Source organism: Somniosus microcephalus, unplaced genomic scaffold, assembly GCF_052327205.1.
Source record: "Somniosus microcephalus isolate GS21.2 unplaced genomic scaffold, FLI_Smic_1.0 unresolved_chr7, whole genome shotgun sequence".
NCBI classification, from domain to species: domain Eukaryota; kingdom Metazoa; phylum Chordata; class Chondrichthyes; order Squaliformes; family Somniosidae; genus Somniosus; species Somniosus microcephalus.
The window spans coordinates 16,708,544-16,725,646 of NW_028225185.1; positions in this window are offsets into that span (position 1 = coordinate 16,708,544).

The window sequence follows — 17,103 nt, forward strand, 5'->3', positions numbered from 1 at the left end:
TCTCCGGTATCCCTTAATTACTAAAGCTCCTACGCAGGCAGTCTATAGTAACAGTAGATGAAGCAGAATTTACAGGATACACATCCATCCATTTGGAATGTGCATCAATGATTATGAGGAACATCTTTCCCATGAATGGACCCGCATAATCTACATGTAATCTCCTCCATGGTTTATCCGGCCACTCCCAGGGGTGGAGTGGAGCCGTTGCCGGTGCCTTCCTGTGTTCTTGACAAGTGCTGCATGTCTTGACTAGATGTTCTATCTCCTCATCTAGCTTTGGCCACCACAAGTAACTCCTTGCCAAGGCTTTCATACGCGAAACTCCAGGATGACGCTGATGTAGTTGCATTAGGATAGACTGTCGTGCTGGCTGTGGAATAATCACTCGAGCTCCCCACAACACGCAACCATCCTGCACACTCAGCTTTGTCTTCCTGACACTGTAAGGTGTGAAATCAGTCCCTACCGGATGTTGTGGCCAACCCCACATTACATATTCTCGGACTCTAGACAGTACTGGATCTTTACCGGTCCAAGTCCTTACTTGTTCTGCGGTCACAATTACCGTGTCCATGTCCTCCAACATCAAAACCCTGTCCTCTGGAGCTGCACGGATAGGTGTACCTGGTAGTGGAAGACAGTTCAAGGCATCTGCGATCCCATGGTACTTGCCCGCTTTGTCAACATAAATCTTAGCTGGGGGGCCATTAAATGTTCCAAGTTTTTCCTTGAACACATTCTCATGTTCAATCAACACGTCTTGCAAAGACAATTGTTTGCCTCCCTCTAGTTGATTTACTGCTCCCCAATCTAATTTAAGTTCTTGTATCCAGCCCCGACCTAACAAGTTTGGTCCAGAACCCGATACTACAACTACAGGTAGCTGTTCCACGGTGTCCCTGTGTTTCACAGTTACAGTAGCGGTACCCAATATTGCCACTCGTTCACTGGTATAAGTTGTAAGCTTCATAGAGCAAGACTTTAACTCTGGAACTTTTGCACGGTTCCACAATTTTGAGTATTCCTCCCTGTTCATTATGGTAACACCACATCCAGTATCCACCTCAAAGTTGACCTTAGTGTCATTTACTATCAGTTGCAAAGTGATAGGATCCACTTTAGGAATGTCCTCTACCATACTATGCATTATGAACACGTTGACTTCTTCCTCAGCTTCTCCACTGATGTGATGTGCTCCTTGTTTTTTCACTTCTCTTACTAGGTTTTGCTTTTCTCCCCCTTTAGGTTTGTATACCTCCAGGGTAGCTTTAGCTCTGCATGCACGTTTTATATGTCCTTTTTTCCCACACTTGTGGCACCTTTCCTCCAGAAACCTGCATTCCCTTGCCAGGTGATCTCCATTGCATCTATAACATGCCTTTAAATGCGCACGTTGTGGTGTACGACTCATATTTAACTTGTGCACCAGCGTCTGACCTGCAACTTGCTTCGTAGTAGACCAGTCTGAACCTTGTATTTCTTTCACATTACGGTTAGCTGTCTCTGTGGCTTGAGCAAGTTCCAACGCTTTTTCATACGTAAGCCCAGTCTTGGACAATAATCTCCTTTGCATTCGAGCATCCATTATCCCCCAAACCAGCCTATCTCTCAGCATGTCTTTCAAACTGTTCCCGTAATTGCAATCATGTGCCAGTTTTCTCAACACCGCTACATAATCCAACACAGACTCTCCCGGGTTCCTGTTCCGTGAATTAAATTTGAAACGCTGTACAATCTCACTCGGTCTGGGATTGAAATGATCCTTCAGCAAATCCACTAATTCAGTAAATGAGCTGTGTCCCGGCTTATTAGGACTGCATAGGTTTCTCAGCAAACTATACGTCAGACTTCCCATGGAAGTGAGCAAAATAGCTATCCTTTTTCCCACATCAACAATATCATTTGCCACGAAGAAATGCTCCAACAACTTACAGTATTCGATCCAAGTTTGTTTTTGAACATCAAAAGCAGAAATCTCTCCTACTTGAGTAGCCATGATTCAGATGCACTGTTCTTGTATTTTCCCTCCTTCAAGTTGAAACAGTTAATCCTCATTGCCAAATGTTATATCCGAGTAGTAAGGTCCAAATAACTACGATAAGTGAGAATCCAGGAACTCAAAACTTTACTTTTAATTAGACAGAATAAGGAGAGAACAGAGCTCTTACAGCTACAGGCATGCACTGGTATTTCTTACTGCACGATGCAAACATGGAGGATCCTATGAGTCATTCCCATGATGCAACATTACCTTAAAACACTGGTAAATGAACCCTTAACATTTGTCTCCCTCTGGTGGATAACTTAAGCATTACATCCGAGATTACTACACTGCCCTGGGAGTGTTTGATGGGACAGTGTAGAGGGAGCTTTACTCTGTATCTATCCCGTACTGTACCTGCCCTGGTAGTATTTGATGGGGACAGTGTAGGGGGAGCTTTACTCTGTATCTAACCCGTGTCATACCTGCCCTGGGAGTGTTTGCTGGGATATTGTAGAGGGAGCTTTTCTCTGTACCTAACCCGTGCTGTACCTGCCCTGGGAGTGTTTGATGGGACAGTGTAGAGGGAGCTTTACTCTGTATCTAACCCGTGCTGTACCTGCCCTGGGAGTTTTTGAGGGGACTGTGTAGAGGGAGCTTTACTTTGTATCTAACCCATGCTGTACCTGCCCCAGGAGTGTTTGATGGGACAGTGTAGAGGGAGTTTTACTCTGTATCTAACCCGTGCTGTACCTGCCCTGGGAGTGTTTGATGGGACAGTGTAGAGGGAGCTTTACTCTGTGTCTAACCCGTGCTGAATCTCCCTGGGAGTGTTTGATGGGACAGTGTAGAGGGAGATTTACTCTGTATCTAACCTGTGCTGTAACTGCCCTGGGAGTGTTTGATGGGACCGTGTAGAGGGAGCTTTACTCTGTATCTAACCTGTGCTGTACCTGCCCTGGGAGTGTTTGATGGGACAGTGTAGAGGGAACTTTACTCTGTATCTAACCCCGTGCTTTACCTGCCCTGGGTGTTAAATCCGTGAATTTTGATGTATGGTGTCCTTCAATAAATCGACAGAGACTGCAGAGGAACAATCAACAGGTGTTTACTGAATGAGGGTTACTCTAAAACTAAAGTACAGATCCCTACTCAGGGTTTATATACAGGTGTGGTCACTGCTGGTACTACAGTATACAGGAGCTGTAAAAAGTAGTTCTCCCCTTAAAGGTACATACACTACAATTCCTCCCCTTTTAGATTAACAGTACCATAACATTCATTTAACAATTAACACTTTTAACATGCAACATTAACTGCAAATAGTCCATTTATAAATTCAGTCTTTGGGGCGGCTTCCTGATCCTTTCTGGATAGCGCCTTTCCTGAGTGTCTTGCTCTTGGTGCGGAGGTGATTCTGGCCCCCTGTCGTCGGCTGGTTCATCAGCTTCCGATGCTACTGTTTCTGGGGTAGATGCTACCTGTATGTCGGGTTCATCACCAGGTACGCGAGACCTGGGGTTGCCTCGTTCCTGTGACTCTAGGATCTGGTCGACATGGCATCTCACAATGTTCTCCCCAACATCCACTGTGTGCATTAGTGGCCCCTGCCGTGTGCATATCATTTCTGGTTGCCATTTCTCTGTTCGGTAGTCGCGGGCCAAGACTGGTTGCCCTAAATTGAAGCTCCTTGTCGGCTTCTCATTGATGTGCTGGAGTTGCTTATTCTCTACATTTCTTCGTACATTTGGTCTGAGCAAATCCAGATGAGATCTCAACCTTCGGTTGAAGAACATTATGGCCGGGGTCTGGTTGGTGACTGCATGTGTCGCATTTCTGTAGGCTGCCAGGAAATTGTCCACCTTATGCTGCAGTGGAATGTTGTCATCGCACATGGCCCTTACTGCCTTTTTAAAGGTTTGTACGAACCTCACAGCCAATCCATTTGTGGCTGGATGATACGGGGCGGATGTGTAATGCCTTACCCCATTCCTTCTCATAAATTTCCAAAACTTTTCGGACACAAACTGTGGTCCATTATCAGAGCAAATCTGCTCTGGCAAGCCGTTCCTGGCAAATATGGTCAGTAGGACTGCAATTGTTTTCTCCGTGGTGGTGGAGGACATTTTGATCACCTCAGGCCATTTTGAGTGCGCATCCACGGCTATTAAGAACATTGAGTCCATGAATGGACCAGCAAAATCAATATGCACCCGTTGCCATGGAGATGAGGGCCACTCCCATGGGTGTAGAGGGGCATGTGGTGGTGCATTTTGGACCTTCTGGCATCCTGAGCAGCTCTTGGTTAGGTCCTCGATTTGGTGATCAATCCCCGGCCACCACACATAAGCCCTAGCAAGGCTTTTCATTCTCACCCCTCCCAGATGGCCTTCGTGAAGCTCATTGAGCACTCTCTCCCTTAACTTGGGTGGAATTACCACTCGGGATCCACACATCACTGTCCCCTGGCATACTGACAGCTGTTCTCTTCTGGATGAGAATGCTGGCAACAGTGAGTCGCCATGTGTTGGCCATCCCTTCACCGTCAAATCATATACCCGAGACAGTGTCGAGTCATTTCGGGTCTCCTTCTCTATATCCGTGTTAGTTACTGGCAAGCGTTCAATTATAGTCGAATAAAATATTTCGACAGGGTCCACTGCTGGTGCTTCCTCTGCAGTAGGCAGTGGCAGGCGTAATAGCCCATCAGCGTTTCCATGCTGTTTCGTGCCCTTATACTGTATTTCATATTGGTTCGCCCCTAGAAAAAGGGACCATCTTTGTAGCCGTTGCGCAGTCATCACCGGAACGCCCTTCTTTGGATTAAAAATGGAGACAAGTGGTTGGTGGTCAGTCAGCAAGGTGAACTTCTGCCCGTGCAGATAATGGTTGAACCTTTTTACTCCCCACACTAGGCTGAGGGCCTCCCTGTCAATCTGGGCGTAGTTACGCTCGGCTGAGGTTAGTGACCGAGGCGCAAAGGCTACTGGCCTCTCCAAGCCATCTGGGAATTTGTGTGACAGCACCGCACCAATACCATAGGGTGATGCATCACACGCCAACCGAATTGGTAGTGCTGGGTTGAAATGAGCCCACACATCTTTTGATGTGACCAATTCTTTGCACTTCTGGAAAGCTCGTTTACATTCGTCATTCCACTTCCATGGTACCCCCATTTGCAGTAGGGTGTTCAGTGGGTGTAGTACTGTCGACAAATTCGGCAAGAACTTATGGTAGTAGTTCACCAGCCCAAGGAACGACCTCAGTTGTGACACATTTTCCGGTGCTGGAGCCTTGACTACTGCCTCAATCTTTTCAGGGGACTTATGTAACCCCTCTTCATCAATAACGTGGCCACAATACGAGATCTGCTTCTGGAAAAACTCGCATTTGTGGCGATTAGCTCGGAGCCCATATTCCTTCACTCTAGTGAGCACCTGCTCCAGGTTGGCGAGGTGATCACTGTTATTTTCGCCCGTGACCAGGATGTCATCCAAATAACACTGGGTCCCTGGAATCCCTTGCAGGACTTGATCCATTGCCCTTTGCCAAATAGCCGGAGCTGATGCTACCCCGAACACCTGCCGGTTGTATTGGTAGAGACCTTTGTGAGTGTTGATTGTGAGGTGCTGTTTCGAGGCTTCTTCTACCTCCATTTGCAGGTACGCCTGGGCCAGATCAATCTTAGTGAAGCGTTTTCCTCCAGATAGCAAGGCGAAAATATCTTCAATCCGCGGAAGCGGATATTGTATCGTGTGAAGGACTGGGTTCACTGTCACCTTAAGGTCCCCACAGATGCGAACCTTCTTTGGTTCCCCAGGCGTATTACTCAACGACCTCTTCATTACAGGAACGATGGGTGTAGCCCACTCGCTCCAGTCCACTTTGGACAGTACTCCAGACCGTTCCAACCCTTCCAGCTCTGCCTCTATTTTGATCATCGCTGTTATGCCTTTTAGTGTTCCGAGTCCCTCCTGGAACACTTCTTGTGCGTCAGTTAGCATTTTTGACAGTCGTCCAGGTGTGACGTCATCATCCTTTTTGGCATCTACCGTCAGTGCTTGTATGGAATGCCAATCTAACTGTATCTTTCAAGGGTATATGTGAGCATAGCCGCTTGTAGTCCCTTCAGTTTATGACTGTTAGGGCTGATCCTGTGTCCAATTCCATTTTCACTTGGACTCCGTCTATCTTGAGCGTGACCCAGATAGTTTGGTAATCCTCCATTTTGATTACATTATGTAGTTTCAGACAACCCAGCTCCTTGCTTCCAGAGCCTGTATCACTTTTCTGTTCGTCTGAACTACTCTCCGTCACCTTATGTACCTTTTTGTACTTCTCCTGTGGAGATTTCTTGCTGCTGGTTTTTTTTCCCGACCTGCAGACACTTGCTATGTGTCCTACTTTTCCACACTGTCTGCACACTTGGTCCTTGAACCAACAATCCTTATGGTCGTGTGTTGTTCTGCCGCAGCGACAACACTTCACTGCTACATATGACATTTCATTTGTGCCATATTCTTGCCGTCTCCATTGTATCTCTGCAGCGCCCCGTGCGGCTGCTTCGTGTGATACTGCCATGCTGAAAGTCTTGTCCAGCGTAAGATCCTTTTCTGATAGAAGCCGTTTCTGGGTTCCTTCATTTCGAAGCCCACACACAAACTTGTCCCTTAAAGTATCTGCTAGTCCCATTCCAAACTGGCAGTGTTTCGATAGCTTGCGCAGTTCCGTTAAATACTCAGCATTACTTTCGTCTTTATGCTGGTTCCTTTTGTGAAACTTAAATCTTTCTGCTATCAGCAGCGGTGTGGGGTTTAAGTGGTCCTGTAGGATTGCCACTATGCTTTCAAAATCCTTTTCCACTGGCTTCTCTGGGGTTACTAGGTTTCGCAGCAAGCCGTATGTTTTTGCACCCATGGAATTCAACAATACCAGTGCTTTCCTGGCATCTGGCACTTCATTCGCCTTGCAGTACACTTCTATGCGTTCTATATATGTCGCCCAATCTTCGACTTCATTGTCGAACGCTGTGACGCTGCCACTCTTCGGCATCCCTGGGTGTGGTTAGACTGGCTTAAAATGGCGTCTCCCGCGCTCTCCCTTCTTCGCTGGCTCAAAATGGCATCTCCCGCGCTTCCTTTCTTCCCCCGCGGACGCTGCTCAGCCCTTGAACACCGGCCGCGCTCTGCGCATTTTCCTGCGTGCCTCTCTCGTTGACGCCGCTCAATCCTGAACCCCGGCTGCGCCCTGTGCGCTTTACCCTCTCTCGTTGACGCTGCTCGGTCTTCAACCCCGGCTGCGCCCTGTGCGCTTTACCCTCCCTCTTACCCCATCGACGCTGCTCGGCCTTTTTCTGTGCCGTCGGTCGGCTCCAGCCGCCGCCGTCCGGGAAGGGTCTGTGCCGTACCTGCTGCCAGCCCGCTTCGCTGGATCGTCGTGACTGGAGAACCAAGCCCAGCTCTCCACAGCCTCCTCTGCGATGCTCAAGTCCTCTCCGGATGGTCGACGCCCGCACTGGTGGAATCGGCCTTCTTCTGTAGAGTTGCAGGTAGGTTCGAATCGACTCATCGCCAATGTTAAATCCGTGAATTTTGATGTATGGTGTCCTTCAATAAATCGACAGAGACTGCAGAGGAACAATCAACAGGTGTTTACTGGATGAGGGTTACTCTAAAACTAAAGTACAGATCCCTACTCAGGGTTTATATACAGGTGTGGTCACTGCCGGTACTACAGTATACAGGAGCTGTAAAAAGTAGTTCTTCCCTTAAAGGTACAGACACTACACTGGGAGTGTTTGATGGGACAGTGTAGAGGAAGCTTTACTCTGTATCTAACCCGGTCTGTACCTGCCCTGGGAGTGTTTGATGGGACAGTGTAGAGGGAGATTTAATCTCTATCTAACCCGTGTGATGTGCCTCAATAAATCCGAGACTCAATGTTAGCGGAACAAAACAAGGCTTTTATTAACTTAGAAGGTAACACACAGTGGAGAGGTGTCTTCCATCCAGAGGTCTGCAGTACTGGATGTGAGGCACGCTGAGCCTGCTTACATAGGGGCTAGGTATGGACGGAGCCCTACACACAATACAATACAAGGTGAGGAAACGGAACTGAGGTAAGGGAAATGAAACTGAAACTAAACCACAGTCACAGGCACAATCACACAGAGAATACAGATGAGTGATGAATGGCATATTTCATCACATTCACCCCTTCTATAGATTTAGTCTGTTCGGGGGTTTGATAGTCCTCTGTGACCGACGTGGCTGTTGTGGTGCCGCGGGTGTCGGCTGGGTGTCCCCGGTGGCCTCCTGGGTCTCTGCCGGGGGTGCTGCCAGGGTTGTTGAAGGGGTAGTTGGTGGGGGTACTGTTGGTCGATGTTCTTCCGGGGGTGATGAAAGAGTAGTGGGTGGGTAAGAGTTGCTGTGATCGTTGTTGCTGCTGTTGTCGTGGTTGTTGTCGTTACCGGCTGGGGCGACGTCTTTTATGGACACGGTGTCCTCCCTTCCGTCAGCGTGCCGGACATACGCGTATTGGGGGTTGGCGTGGAGTAGGTGCACTGACTCCACGAGGGGGTCCGTCTTGTGGCCCCTCACATGCCTTCGCACGAATACCGGACCTGGGGTGGAGAGCCATGACGGCATGGATATGCCTGAGGTGGATTTCCGGGGAAAGACAAACATTCGTTCATGAGGCGTGGCATTAGTGGCAGTACACAATAGCGACCGTATCGAATGGAGCACATCTGAGAGGACTTCCTGCCAGCGGGAGATAGGGAGGCCCTTGGTCCTTAGAGCTGGAGTGACTGCTTTCCATACTGTCCCGTTCTCTCGCTCCACTTGACCGTTACCCCGGGGGTTGTAGCTGGTGGTACGGCTCGTGGCGATCCCCCTGGACAGCATGTACTGGCGTAGCTCTTCACTCATGAAGGACGCCCCCCCTATCCGTATGGATGTAGCTCGGCATACCGAACAGGCAGAACAGGCTGTTGAGGCATTTAATGACCATGGCGCTGGTCATGTCTGGGCAGGGGAAGGCAAATGGGAAACGGGAGTATTCGTCCACAATGTTCAGGAAGTAACCATTGCGGTCGACGGACGGGAGGGTGCCCTTGAAGTCTAAGCTGAGCCGCTCAAAGGGCCGTGTAGCTTTGATTAAGTGGGCTCTATCTGGGCGGTAGAACCGAGGCTTGCACTCAGCGCAAGTGCGGCAGTTCCTGGTCAGAGACCGAACTTCCTCGATCGAGTAGGGTAAGTTACGGGACTTTATGAAGTGGAACAGCCGCGTGACCCCTGGGTGGCAGAGGTCATTGTGGAGGGTCTGTAGCCGATCCCCGGTGGCGCTGGCACACATCCCTCATGAGAGGGCGTCGGGGGATTCGTTAAGGGCCCCTGGCCGGTAAATGATGTCATAATCGAAGGTGGAGAGCTCGATCCGCCACCTAAGAATCTTATCATTTTTAATCTTCCCCCTCTGTTTATTATTGAACATGAACGCTACCGACCGCTGGTCGGTAAGTAGGATGAAGCGTTTGCCGGCTAGGTAGTGGCGCCAGTGGCGCACTGCCTCCACGATGGCTTGGGCCTCCTTTTCCACGGAGGAGTGTCTGATCTCGGGCCCTTGGAGGGTCCTCGAGAAGAAAGCTACGGGCCGCCCCGCCTGGTTGAGGGTGGCCGCCAAGGCAAAGTCAGACGCATCACTTTCCACTTGAAAGGGAGTGTTCTCGTCCACTGCCTGTAGCGTGGCCCGCTCAATATCCCGCTTAATGCTTTTGAAGGCGGCGTGGGCCTCAGCAGAGAGCAGAAAAGAGGATGCTTTCAAGAGGGGGCGGGCTTTGTCGGAGTAGTTGGGGACCCATTGGGAATAATAAGAAAATAACCCCAGGCACCTTTTCAGGGCTTTGGGAGTGTTGGGCAGGGGCAGCTCCCGTAGGAGGCTCAATCGGTCGGGGTCTGGTCCGATTTCCCCATTCTCCACCACGCTGCCTTGTATGCAGAGGCGCGTGGTGTTGTAAATGCACTTGTCCTCGTTGTAAGTGAGGTTGAGTTTTTGTGCGGTTTTCAGGAACCTCTCGAGGTTCGAGTCGTGATTCTGCTGGTTGTGACCGCAGATGGTGACGTTGCCGAGGTAGGGGAAGGTTGCCTGCAAGTGGTGGTCATCGACCATGCGGTCCATCTCCCTCTGGAAGACCGAGACCCCATTCGTCACCCCAAAGGGGACTCTGAGGAATTGGTAGAGGCGTCCGTTCGCCTCGAAGGCGGTGTACGGGCGGTCCTCTGGTCTGATAGGGAGCTGGTGGTACGCTGACTTGAGGTCGATGGTGGAGAACACCCGGTATTGGGCGATTTGGTTCACCATTTCTGATATGCGGGGTAGCGGGTAGGCGTCTAGTTGGGTGTACCTGTTGATCGTTTGGCTATAGTCGATCACCAACCGTTTCTTCTCGCTACCCCTTACCACCACCACTTGGGCGCGCCACGGGCTGTTGCTGCGTTCAATAATGCGCTCCTTCAGGAGCCTGTCTACCTCGGTCGCGATAAACCGCCTGTCCTCCCAGCTGTACCTCCTGCTTTTGGTCGTTATTGGCCGGCAGTTAGGGGTAAGGTTCGCGAATAGCGAAGGCGGCTTTACCTTCAGGGTAGCCAGACCGCAAACTGTGAGGGGCGGCTGGGACCCACCGTAATTGAGCGTGATGCTTTGGTGGTGGCACTGGAAATCCAGGCCCAAGATCACGCTCGCGCATAGATTCTTCATGATTAGTACTTTAAAATTATTGTATACAGTTCCGTTAACGGACAATTGTACCGTGCAGTAACCCATAATGGTCGATGTCTGGGTTTTATCAGCCATAGAGATGGTACCCCGAGTAGGGACCACCTTTAGGGAGAGTTGTTGTGCCAGTTCAGGGTGGATAAAACTCTCCGTGCTTCCACTGTCAATTAAACATTTAACCCCGCACCCGTTTACCTCGATGTCCACCATTGATTTGGATAGCGGGTGCGGCCTGGTCTGGTCCACTGTGACCGATGCCACTGTAGGGCCCTGATCGAGACAAGATGGCGTCCACACTGTCTGCTCACAAGATGGCGGACCCCACGAGGTCGGGCAAGATGGCGTCCAAGATGGCCGCTCCCACGGCGCACACGCGGCGGTGGCGGGTTTTCCGGCGGTGTTCCCTCTGCACACCTTCCCGAAGTGCCCCTTCTTACCGCACTTAAAGCAGGTGGTGCCTTTCGCCGGGCACAGGTTTCTGGTGTGCTTCGACTGCCCGCAGAAGTAGCAGTTGGGTCCCCGACGCGTTGCGGCTGTCGTAGGGCTTCTGGGGGGAGAGCGGGGCCCCGACGGTGTCGGGCTGCCGGGCGGGGAAGATGCCTTCCAAGATGGCGGCGCCCTTGGTGCACACGTGGTGGCGTGGGCGGCGCGGGCTGAAGAGTAGGCGTCCGAGTTTCTCTGGGCCACATCCAGGGATCGCGCTGTGTCCACAGCCTGTTTCAGGTCGAATCCCGTTTTTTCCAGCAGTCTCTGCCGGATGTAAGTGGAGCTGAGACCTGTGATGAAGGCATCGCGAACAAGCTCGTCAGTGTACACTGCGGCTTTTACATCTTGGCACTTGCAGTCTTTGCCAAGCATTTTCAGGGTGACTAGGAACTCATCCAGCGATTCCCCAGGTCGCTGTGCGCGAGTAGCGAGCAGATGCCTAGCATACACCTCATTCGTAGGCTGCTGGTAATGCGCCTTTAAGATGTCGCAGGCGGCCGGGTACGTGTCGGCGTCTTGGATGAGGGGGTAAACCCTGTGGCTTACCCAATTCCGCAGGATTCCGAGTTTCATACTTTCAGCGTCCGTAGCGTCTGTGACGGCTGCGGAATTGTCCAGGAAGAATTCCATACACATAAACCAGTGTCCGAAGCGTGCCGTTGCGTCCGAAGCATGCAGGTCCAAATCCAAACGTTCGGGTTTCAAGAGTTGATCCATTGTGTTGAAAAGTAAGTTAATAAAATTGATGTGCCTCAATAAATCCGAGACTCAATGTTAGCGGAACAAAACAAGGCTTTTATTAACTTAGAAGGTAACACACAGTGGAGAGGTGTCTTCCATCCAGAGGTCTGCAGTACTGGATGTGAGGCACGCTGAGCCTGCTTACATAGGGGCCAGGTATGGGCGGAGCCCTACACACAATACAATACAAGGTGAGGAAACGGAACTGAGGTAAGGGAAATGAAACTGAAACTAAACCAGTCACAGGCACAATCACACAGAGAATACAGATGAGTGATGAATGGCATATTTCATCACACCGTGCTGTACCTGCCCTGGGAGTTTTTGATGGGGCAGTGTAGAGGGAGCTTTACTCTGTATCTAACCCGTGCTGTACCTGCCCTGGGAGTTTTTGATGGGACAGTGCAGTGGGAGCTTTACTCTGTAACAAACCCGTGCTATACCTGCCCTGAGAGTCTTTGATGGGACAGTGTCGAGGGAGCTTTACTCTGTATCTAACTCGTGCTGTACATGCCCTGGGATTGTTTGATGGGACAGTGTAGAGGGAGCTTTACCCTGTACCTAACCCATGCTGTACCTGCCATGGGAGTGTTTGATAGGACAGTTTAGAGGGAGATTGACTCTGTATCTAACCTGTGTTATACCTGCCCTGGGAGTGTTTGATTGGACAGTGTAGAGGGAGCTTTACTCTGTATCTAACCCATGCTGTACCTGCCCTGGGAGTGTTTCATGGGGGCACTGTAGAGGGAGCTTTACCCTGTACCTAACCCATGCTGTACCTGCCATGGGAGTGTTTGATAGGACAGTTTAGAGGGAGATTGACTCTGTATCTAACCTGTGTTATACCTGCCCTGGGAGTGTTTGATTGGACAGTGTAGAGGGAGCTTTACTCTGTATCTAACCCATGCTGTACCTGCCCTGGGAGTGTTTCATGGGGGCACTGTAGACGGAGTTTTACTCTGTATCTAACCCGTGCTGTAACTGCCCTGGGAGTGTTTGATGGGACAGTTTGGAGGGAGCTTTACTCTGTATCTAACCCATGCTGTACCTGCCCTGGGAGTGTTTGATGGGCCAGTGTAGAGGGAGCTTTATTCTGTATCTATCCCGTGCCATACCTGCCCTGGGAGTGCTTGATGGGGACAGTGTAGAGGGAGCTTTATTCTGTATCTAACCCGTGCTGTACCTGCCCTGGGAGTGTTTGATGGGGACAGTGTAGAGGGAGCTTTACTCTTTATCTAACCCGTGCTGTACCTGCCCTGGGAGTGTTTGATGGGGACAGTGTAGAGCGAGCTTTACTCTGTATCTAACCCGTGCTGTACCTGCCCTGGGAGTGTTTGATGGGACAGTGTAGAGGGAGCTTTACTCTGTATCTAAACCTGTGCTGTACCTGCCTGGGGAGTGTTTGGAGGGACAGCGTAGAGGGAGCTTTACTCTGTATCTAACCCGTGCTGTACCTGCCCTGGGAGTGTTTGACGGGACAGTGTAGAGGGAGCTTTACTCTGTATCTAACCCGTGCTGTGGCTGTCTTTGGAGTGTCTGATGGGACAGTGTGGAAGGAATTTTACTCAGTATCTAACCCGTGCTGTACATCCTCTGTGAGAGTTTGATGGGACAGTGTAGAGGGAGCTTTACTCTGTATCTAATCTGTGCTGTACCTGCCCTGGGAGTGTTTGGTGGGACAGTGTAGAGGGAGCTTTTCTCTGTATCTGACCCGTGCTGTACCTGCCTGGGGAGTGTTTGAGGGGACAGTGTAGAGGGAGCTTTACTGTGTATTTAACACATGCTGTACCACCCTGGGAGTGTTTGATGTGAACAGTGTAGCGGGAGCTTTACTCTGTATCAAACCCGTGCTGCACCTGCCCTGGGAGTGTTTGATGGTACATTGTAGAGGGAGATTTACTCTGCATCTAACTCGTGATGTACCTGCCCTTGGAGACTTTGAGGGGACAGTGTAGAGGGAGATTTACTCTGTATCTAACACATGTTGTACCTGCCCTGGGAGTGTTAATGGGATATTGTAGAGGGAGCGTTACTCTGTATCTAACCCCATGCTGTACCTGCCCTGGGAATGTTTGATGGAACAGTGTAGAGGGAGCTTTACTCTGTTTCTAACCCATGCTGTACCTGCCCTGGGAGTGTTTGATGCGACAGTGTAGAGGGAACTTTACTCTATCTAACCCGTGCTGTACCTGCCCTGGGAGTGTTTGATGGGACAGTGTAGAGGGAGCTTTACTCTGTATCTAACCCATGCTGTACCTGCCCTGGGAGTGTTTGATGGGACAGTGTAGAGGGAGCTTTACTCTGTATCTAACCCGTGCTGTACCTGCCCTGGGAGTGTTTGATGGGACAGTGTAGAGGAAGCTTTACTCTGTATCTAACCCGTGCTGTACCTGCCCTGGGAGTGTTTGATGGGACAGTGTAGAGGAAGCTTTACTCTGTATTTAACCCGTGCTGCACCTGCCCTGGGAGTGTTTGATGGGACAGTGTAGAGGAAGCTTTACTCTGTATTAAACCCGTGCTGCACCTATCATAGAATGATCAAATGTTGACAGCTCAGAAGGAGGCCATTCGGCCCGGCGAGCCCCTGCCGGCTCTCTGCGCGAGCACTTCAGCTCGTCCCGCTCCCGCCGCCCTTTCCCCATATCCCTGCAATTCTTTTTTCCTTCAGGTACTTATCTAACTCCCTTTTGAAAGCCGTGATTGAATCTGCCTCCACCGCCCTTTCAGGCAGCGCATTCCAGATCCTAACCACTCGCTGCGTAAAAAAGTTTTTCCTCACGTCGCCTTTGGTTCTTCTGCCAATCACCTTAAATCTGTGTCCTCTTGTTCTCGACCCTTCCGCCAATGGGAACAGTTTCTCTCTACCTACCCTGTCCAGAACCCTCATGATTTTGAACACCTCGATCAAATCTCCTCTCAACCTTCTCTGCTCCGAGGAGAACAACCCCAGCTTCTCCAGTCTATCCACGTCACTGAAGTCCCTCATCCCTGGAACCATTCTCATAAATCTTTTCTCCACCCTCTCTGAGGCCTTCACAGTCTTCCTAAAGTGCGGCGCCCAGAACTGGACACAATACTCCAGTTGAGACCGAATCAGTGTTTGGGAGTGTTTGATGGGAGAGTGTAGAGGGAGCTTTACTCTGTATGTAAACCCCCGAACCCTTCTTTTAAATTCCAGCCTGTAACTCACTCCCGGGTATTTGTTATTCTATATATAAACCCCCCGAACCCCTCGATTAGATTCCAGCCTGTAACTCACTCCCGGGTATCTGTTATTCTATATATAAACCTCCCCGAACCCCTCGATTAGATTCCAGCCTGTAACTCACTCCCGGGTATCCGTTATTCTATATATAAACCCCCCGAACCCCTCGATTAGATTCCAGCCTGTAACTCACTCCCGGGTATCCGTTATTCTATATATAAACCTCCCCGAACCCCTCGATTAGATTCCAGCCTGTAACTCACTCCTGGGTATCTGTTATTCTATATATAAACCCCCGAACCCCTCGATTAGATTCCAGCCTGTAACTCACTCCCGGGTATCTGTTATTCTATATATAAACCCCCGAACCCCTCGATTAGACTCCAGCCTGTAACTCACTCCCGGGTATCTGTTATTCTATATATAAACCCCCGAACCCCTCGATTAGATTCCAGCCTGTAACTCACTCCCGGGTATCTGTTATTCTATATATAAACCCCCCGAACCCCTCGATTAGATTCCAGCCTGTAACTCACTCCCGGGTATCTGTTATTCTATATATAAACCTCCCGAACCTCTCGATTAGATTCCAGCCTGTAACTCACTCCTGGGTATCCATTATCTATATATATAAAAGACCTCTTCTGTCTGTCTGTCTGTCTGTCTGTCCGTTCTCTATACATTCGAAAGTTATAGAGAGTACCTACACGCGCCTCACGTCAAAAGAAAGCTTACGATTACGGACCGGTCATAGGCATATTTACGTTTCGGCCGGACAAAAATTGTGCCCGCGGTATCCAAAAAACTTTCAACATTCCGCTCATTAGCATCTCATTAGCGATAGAGTGACATCGAGGTCGACCAATCGTACGCCGGGTTGCTGGCGCGTGCGGCCGGGCCCTCCTCCGGTCGAGTGATGGGCCGATTGACCAATCCTACGCTTCAGTGACCTGACGGTTCGACCAATCGGTGCGTGTGTGGGCGGGCCTTATCGTTCTGAACCGAGGTGAGCGTCAGCCATCTTGATTCCATTCTTTTTCCCGCTTTCTGCGTTTTTCTTTTCAAACCTACATTTCCAGCAAAAAAAATTGCTTTTATTAAATTGTTTTTAAAAAACACTTAATTCTTTTGTAAACCTGAAGATTCTTTTTCCTACCTTTCCCTGTTTTTGTAAGGCCTCATAACCTAGGCCTCAAAGCCTGGGCCTTTCCTGCCCAGCCACGCCCGAGCTAGGTTATTGTCCCACGGCTTCTGCTAAGCTCCGCCCCCGCCCCCCGTCATCACGTTACCCGGGGCAATGGCGTCAGCCACGAGGGTCACGGGACATAAACAGGACGCGGCGTCTCTCTCTGTTCCCTGCTCGGCTCGGGTGGGGGGGCGGGGCTCTCGGGCGGGACTTGGAGAGCGGGAAGGGTTACCCCGGCAACCGGGCCTGCCCGCCGTCTTGAAACCAGCTCGGGAGGGCAGGTGTCAGCGCAGCGCGCGTCAATTTCGGCCCGGACCGCAGCTAAGGTGAGTCCGGCCGGGACTCAACGCGCTAGCCCGCGCATCGGCCGGCCCTGAGGCGCAGATCCGCGGAGAGGGAGGGAGAAAGCTAAGGTGAGTCCGGCTAGGCCTCACGCGTTATGTCGTGCACCGGCCAGCTGGCCCTGAGGCGCTGATCCGCGGGGGGGAGGAGAGAGAGGGGAGAGAGTGGGGGGGAGGAGAAAGAGGGGGGAGGAGAGAGGGGGGGAGAGGTGGTGAGGAGGGAGAGGAGAGGGGGGGAGGAGGGAGAGGAGAGGGGGGAAAAGGGAGAGGAGAGAGGGGGGAGGAGAGAGAGGGGGAGGAGGGAGAGGAGAGAGGGGGGAGGAGGGGGAGGAGAGAGAGGGGGAGGAGAGAGAGGGGGGGAGGAGAGAGAGGGGGGGAGGAGAGG